General features: G+C 61.9%; 1 protein-coding gene across 4 annotated transcripts in view; it reads left to right on the top strand.

Annotated features, from left to right (window-relative positions):
* Nucleotides 1–6,404, top strand: part of SLC12A7 (solute carrier family 12 member 7) — a 54,669-nt gene that overhangs the window by 7,981 nt on the left and 40,284 nt on the right. Inside the window, exon 1 of one of the 4 annotated variants that reach the window (XM_032279160.1) lies at nucleotides 4,938–4,961. The exons of the other annotated variants lie outside the window; for them this stretch is intronic. The gene's annotated coding sequence lies outside the window, so the exon portion shown is untranslated. Of the gene's footprint in view, nucleotides 1–4,937; nucleotides 4,962–6,404 lie in introns of those variants that run through there. 4 annotated transcript variants of the gene reach the window in all.

Below are 6,404 nucleotides of genomic sequence, written 5' to 3' on the forward strand. Positions count from 1 at the left end.
TCTGTATGGAGAGTGTCCTGTGTGTGAGCATGTTGGCATGTGTGCACGTGTGTCTGTGAATGGAGTGTCCCATGTGTGAGCATGTTGGCGTGTGTGCATGTGTGTCTGTATGGAGTGTCCTGTGTGTAAGCATGTTGGCATGTGTGCATGTGTGTCTGTGTATGGAGTGTCCCATGTGTGAGCATGTTGGCGTGTGTGCACGTGTGTCCATAAGGAGAGTGTCCTGTGTGTGAATATGTTGGCATATGTGCACGTGTGTCTGTGTATGGAGTATCCCATGTGCGAGCATGTTGGCGTGTGTGCACGTGTGTCTGTAAGGAGAGTGTCCTCTGTGTGAGCATGTTGGCGTGTGTGCATGTGGAGTGTGTATCTGCATGTGTACGCACGCATGTCTCTGCAAGTGTCTGTTTGTGTGGGGTGTGTTCACACGTGTCTGGCCGCAGCTTGCCAGGACCTTCCAGCCACAATTCCTTGCTCCCCGTGCCTCTGAAGCTGAGCTGGGATCTCCCGGCGCTCTCCTGGTTTCACAGGACCCTGGCGGTGGTGTCTGCAGAGATTGTTGGGTTGAGGCCCCCCTGGGAACGGGTGATGAAGGGCCTGCTTTTGCCTCTGAAGGCGGCGCTGGCTTGGCTGGAAACGCCGTGGAAGCCTGAGCACGGGGCTGCTGTCCTCACAGTGTGTCCCCAGAGCTTCAGTGACTGGATTTTAAGGCCCATGCAGCACAAACTGTGAGGGGCAGATTGCTCGGTGGCTTCATGGGGAGCCCGGCCTCCAGACAGTGGTGTCGGGGGGCTGCTCCTGGGTCCCCATCTTCATAGGAGCCCGGCCTCCAGACAGTGGTGTCGGGGGGCTGCTCCTGGGTCCCCATCTTCACAGGAGCCCGGCCTCCAGACAGTGGCATGGGTGGGGGAGTGCTCCAGGGTCCACCCCTTCACGGGGAGCCTGGCGTCATAGGGGGGGTGCTCCTAGGTCCATCGAGTCTCAGGCTGTCCCCAGAGGCCACGTGGGCTGATGCCACAGGGTCACCAGGTGGGACCCATTCTGTTGCAGGTGCCCCTGTGGCTCCAGGGGGAGGGCAGACTCCTGGACCCAGGGGACACACAGACCCATACTGGGTATCTGCCTGATGCAGGGAGCTGCAGGGCCTGGACCTCTGCTTGTCCCCTGCCCCAGGCCTGGCGCCTTGCTGTGTGCACAGGCCCCATGCCGCCCGCTGCTGGTCTGCAGGGCTGGGGAGCTGGCCGGACCACCCACACTGGAGGGCAGGAAGGGGCGGAGGCTGCCGGACCTGGCGCCGGCCTCACGGCCCCGCCCGCCTGTCAGCTGCTTCCGGCTCTGAGTCTAAGAGCCCTTTGCGGAGAATGGCTATAAAACCCCAAAGGCAGGCGTCCAGAAGGGAGACGGGGCGGGGATGAGCCCCTCGGAAAGAAGGGAGGAGGCCGTGCCTGGAGTTAGGGAGGCTGACGGCGGCATTGCCGTCTGAGAGGGGACTAGGGCCGTAGTGAGGTGAGCCAGCTTTTCCCTGCAGAAACTGCCCAGCAGGGCACTGCCCAGCTTAGATCGGGGTGAGTCGGGTCTGACATGCAGGCTCTGGCCACCTCCCTGGCTGGAGGGGCCGCCCCTGCTCCAGCCAGGACACTTGCTGGGTCTGGTCCTGGTCCTTCACCTGCGGCCAGCTCCTCCCCTCCCGGGTTGGACGAGCCCAGGAGGCTGCCCCCGAAGCCTGCCCGTCAGGGTCTGCTTGCTGACTGAGGGTCTGCATTCACGGCACGAGAAGGGGCCGGAAAAACTGGAGTGAAAGACCAGAGGTCGCCTCTGGCTGGGGCCTTGGTAGGGAGGGAGCTGGGGACGTGGTGGGAGGCTCTTGTCGGGTGAGCAGGGTCAGTCCTTGCCCAGGCAGCCGCAGCCAGAGAAAACCCAGCACAGCTCCCGAGGGCCACCAGGCTGCTCAGTGTTGGGGAGTTGGGGGGGGGGGCTGCTGTGCACCTTGACGTCAGTCCTGGGCTTCGGGGGGCGGATCTGTGTGTGCACAGCCAGCACCCCTGGGGGTGCACACGATGTTTGCCTACTTGCTTACCTGGGGTCGTTTTCATAATGAAGAGGCAGGAAAAATGAGACGCGGCTGCCCGCCTGCGGCCGGTTCTCCAGGCCAGGGCTTGACCTTGCTGCCTTCCTGGCTGAGGAGGAGCGCGGTGGTCAGCGTGGTGCCTCCGGTTCTCCAGCAGCGCTGTCGGCCTTCAGTGGCCACTGGGAGGGCCCCTCCGAGGTCTCGGGCCCACAAGAGACTGTAATTCTGGGGTCTGGACCCAAGCCGGGCTTGCTGGCCAGACGCTGTCAGTCCTGGGCATGTCCGCGGGGGGCACGTCCCATTGAGACCCTGGTCTCTGGGGATAGGTCAGCCTGGTGCATGGGGTTCAGGCAGGCACCAGACAAGCTGGGAGCAGAGCCGCTGCTGGAACTGCCTTAAACCTGGAGGGATGGGAGCCGGGAGCTGGTGGCAGTGGCTGAGGCCCTGTCCCAGTGCAGGTGGGCAAGGCAGTCCACCCGATGCCAGCTGCCTAGGGCCGCTCAGGGGGTGAGTGAGGGGCCTCCGGGGAGAGGGCATTGAAACAGGCTGCTCCCAGGCACGAGGTGGGTTGAGGCCGGGGCTGCTCCCAGAGCTAGGAAGACGCTGGGATGGATGGAGCGGCGGGGGGGTAGCACGCAGCTGTGTGGAGCCGCCACGGGCCACGGGGCTCAGGTCTTCGTGTCCTTTCCTGTCCCAGGACACGTCTAGCATCCCGCCCAAAAGACTGAGTCCTCACGCCCCCTTGGGCTTCTGCTGGCCGTGGCAGTTCCTTGGACTTTTTTTGATGACCATGGCAGTTTTGGGGAGTCCTGGTCAGTTTTAGAGAACACTCCTCAGTTGGGAGGTGTCTGGTGTTTTCTCTAAAGGTTAGTCTGGGGCTGGGTACTTCGGGGAGGAAGGCCGCAGAGGAGAGGCGCCCTCCCTGCAGTCCGCGTCCTTGGCGAGGTCTCCCTCGGGAACCATGTCCTCTCCCGTTACCCACGAGCACAGCTGGCCTTCCTCACACCCCAGCCAGGTTTCTGGGCCCGTCCAGGCCCCACTGTTGGATCGCCGATGGGCTTGTCTTTGGGACCTGCGGTGCCCCGAGGGGCTTTGGGAGCTGCTGTGAGACCACAGCCTTTGAAACGCTGTGGAGAGGTGACAGGAGGCGGCTGTGGGCGGCCCGGGGTCCAGGCGGCCTCGACAGGGGCTTTTTTCCCAGTGACTCTGGCCGGGTCCTGTGGGTTTTTAACTCTGACGGCCATGTCTACAGAATGAAGCACCCATGGGAGCCTCGTCAGGCAGTGCGGACGCTCCACGCCGCCGAGGTGAGGGACATTCCTGGATGATTCATGGCTTCGAGCTATTTGCAGACACCCGCCCGAGTCTCCTTTCAGGGGAAATTCCTGAGCTGCTGCTGCGCTTTTTCTTCTGGGGTGCGTGGGAGCCGGGCCGGCCGGCGACCTCCTCTGGGTGGGAGGAGAGGGTTGAAATTCCATGCCTCCTTCGTCGCCTCCTGGATGTGACTGGCTGCAGGATTCTTCTTCTAAGGCCTCATTAGTCACGTTTCTCAGTGATCGCAGGCACCATCGCGCGTCGCCACGATGTGAAGTGGAGGGCCCACGCCTCGGGGACCCCACGCGCCCGCCGGAGGGACGATGGTGCTTGTGAAGGGGCCGTTCCCGTTGCTCCCGGCTGTTTGGCCGCGTGGTTTTAAGGTGTCCCGAGTTTTGCTGCACTTGGTTTTAGGGGGACCACAAGCTTGGCACGAACTGAGCTTCCTGAGGGGACATTCTGAGCCGTCTTGTGGACAGGCGCTGCCTGTGATGGGAAACGTAGAGGAGCAGGCCTTCACAAGGGTTTCTGTAGGTGAGGTGTGCTGAGCATTTTCAGTCCTTAAATGTGGAGACGAGTGAGAAATGGGGGGACGGAAGGGGAGGCCAGTTTTGTGGGAGTCAGTACAGTGGCTCATGCTGTGTCCTGGCTGGAACTGGGATCGTCCACTGAGGATGTCCCCCCAGAGTGGATGGACCAGGTCGGGTCCCGCCGTCCCACAGGGGAGATGGGCCAGGTTGGGGCCCTTCTGTCCCCGGAGTGGATGGACCAGGTTGGGTCCTGCCATTTCCCAGAGCAGTTGGGCCACGTTGGAGCTGGGTTGCTGTCTGTGCCGCACTCCCACCTAGGGGCACGCAGTGTCTGGGTGCTGCTCTCTGGCCCACGGGGTGGGGTTTGGCTGGGGACACTTCATCCCTTCACCCAGCCCGCGCAGAGGCCCCCTGTGCATGGCCAGGGCAGAGGCACTGCCGGGGCCTTCCCTGAGGGTTAGACACGGCGGCCGCCCGGTAAGGACCCAGCACATCTACCCTTCCTGCCCCGCACGCCCAGGCTTCCCCGTGGCCATTTGTTCTCGGGTCCTTCCTGCCATCCTGAACGTGCAGAATGACAAGGGAGGAGGTGCCATTCCCAAAACACAGGTGGGGCTTGGCCAGGTGGGGCTTGGCCAGGGTAGAGCTCAGTGCCCTTCACCGCAAGCAGGTGACATGCAAGTCCAGCCAGGAGAGTTCGAGGGGCACAAGGTTGGGTGTGCGGAGGGTTGGGGGGGCCGGGTGTGCAGAGGGTTGGGGGGGGCCGGGTGTGTGGGGGGCTAGAGGGACATTGGATTTTTAAGGAGGAGTCTCTTGACTGGGGTGGCATTGAGGCCATGGCACCCCCAGATCACACTGTTGGCTCAGGTCTGACCTGGCCGTTTTAACCAGATGGAAACAGTTGCGTGTCTCCGAAGTGGGCATTTGCATCGTCCCGAGAGCGTGCCTGCTGTTGCCTCCGTGGAGACCAGGCGACACTCTGTCAAAGTGAGGGGGGTTGCGTTCTCTGTAAAGGCATGAAGTTTGTCGTCCTGGTCTCAGGCTTCCTGGTAACGGGAAGACGCTGGCGGCTGGTTGTAAACGCACATGTGTTCAGTGCAGCCCCCACGCTGGGAGGACAGCCCGACCCTGCAGGCCCATCTGCCCTTCGACCCTGCAGGCGCGTCCGCCTCCCCGACCCTGCAGGCCCGTCCGCCCCCCGACCCTGCAGGCCCGTCCGCCCCCCGACCCTGCAGGCGCGTCTGCCTCCCCGACCCTGCAGGCCCGTCCGCCCCCCGACCCTGCAGGCGCGTCCGCCCCCCGACCCTGCAGGCGCGTCCGCCCCCCGACCCTGCAGGCGCGTCCGTCCCCTTTTCTTTGTGTGTCGTCATGTTCTGGACTCACCATCTCTGTTACCTTAATAAGCGGCGAAAAGACAGACTCATGCCTCGCTGGCCCCACGCAGAGGGCTTTCTCATGAGGCTGCTGGCACGCAGCCCTGCGCACAGTGGGACTTGCGGATTCCGGGCGTTACTCCACGCCATTTACATCGTCATTTTTCTCAGTTTAAGGGGTTTGTAAATATTCATTCAACTTGAGCATGTTTCTAGTGCCCTTTTCCAGCTGCATAGGTTGCCTGTGGGGAGCCTGTTTGTGTGCTTTTTGCTTTTCGGGGTGTCCTCGGGGCCTGATGGGCACTGCCGTCTTCCCAAGTGGGCCGTGGAGAGGAGACACCCCCACGAGCAGGGCTGTTGCTGCTGGGAGCGTTGGAGGCGATGGGAGGACGTGGATCTCTGGTTTGAGCAAACGTTTGCTGTGTTCGTTTTTCCTGCCGCGTGGTTTGTGGAAGCTCAGATAAACTGTGGTTGCTTGCTGAGTGTAAACTGAGTCACATGCTAAGACCCCAGCCACCAGCAGACCTGTGGTTCCCGGAAGGGACTTGGACCGGGCAGCGGAGCCCCAAGCTGCACTCCTGGTGGGGAAGCGCGGGCAGGGCTGAGCCTTGGGAGCCGCCTTGCGCCCTTCCTTCCTGCCGGGAAGAGAAACTTGAGCCCGAGCAGCCCTGACTTTGTCCAAGGTTGTCAGCAGGGCTTGGCGGCCTGGGAGGAGAGCCTGAAACCCTCGGATCCCTCCCTCCCTCCCTCCAAGAGCATCTGCATCAGAATCCTGGTCCTTCATCTTCCCGTGACTCCAGGAAGACTCGCCAGTCACTGCTGATCTGGCCTGTAAACAGTTGGCCATCACGTCTGGGAAAAGGGCCTGAGCAGGAATCCCCTGAAGACATTGAAGCGGGTAGGGCCCTGGGGCGCACTCACCTTGGAGAGAACCCACAAAGACTTTCAGACATTTTTTCTTAGTTTAATGTATTTGTAATTTTTCTTTTAATCTGATTTTGATGTAACTTCAGATTTCAGAAAGGTTGCAAGGCCAGTGTGGAGAAGGCCCATCTGCCCTTGGCCTCCACCACCCAAATGCCAGTCTTCTGCCGTGTTGGCCATGTCCCTCCTGCCCCC

The sequence above is a fragment of the Sapajus apella genome, unplaced genomic scaffold (genome assembly GCF_009761245.1).
Source record: "Sapajus apella isolate SASKATOON/1434 unplaced genomic scaffold, GSC_monkey_1.0 scaffold11, whole genome shotgun sequence".
In the NCBI taxonomy this organism is placed as follows: domain Eukaryota; kingdom Metazoa; phylum Chordata; class Mammalia; order Primates; family Cebidae; genus Sapajus; species Sapajus apella.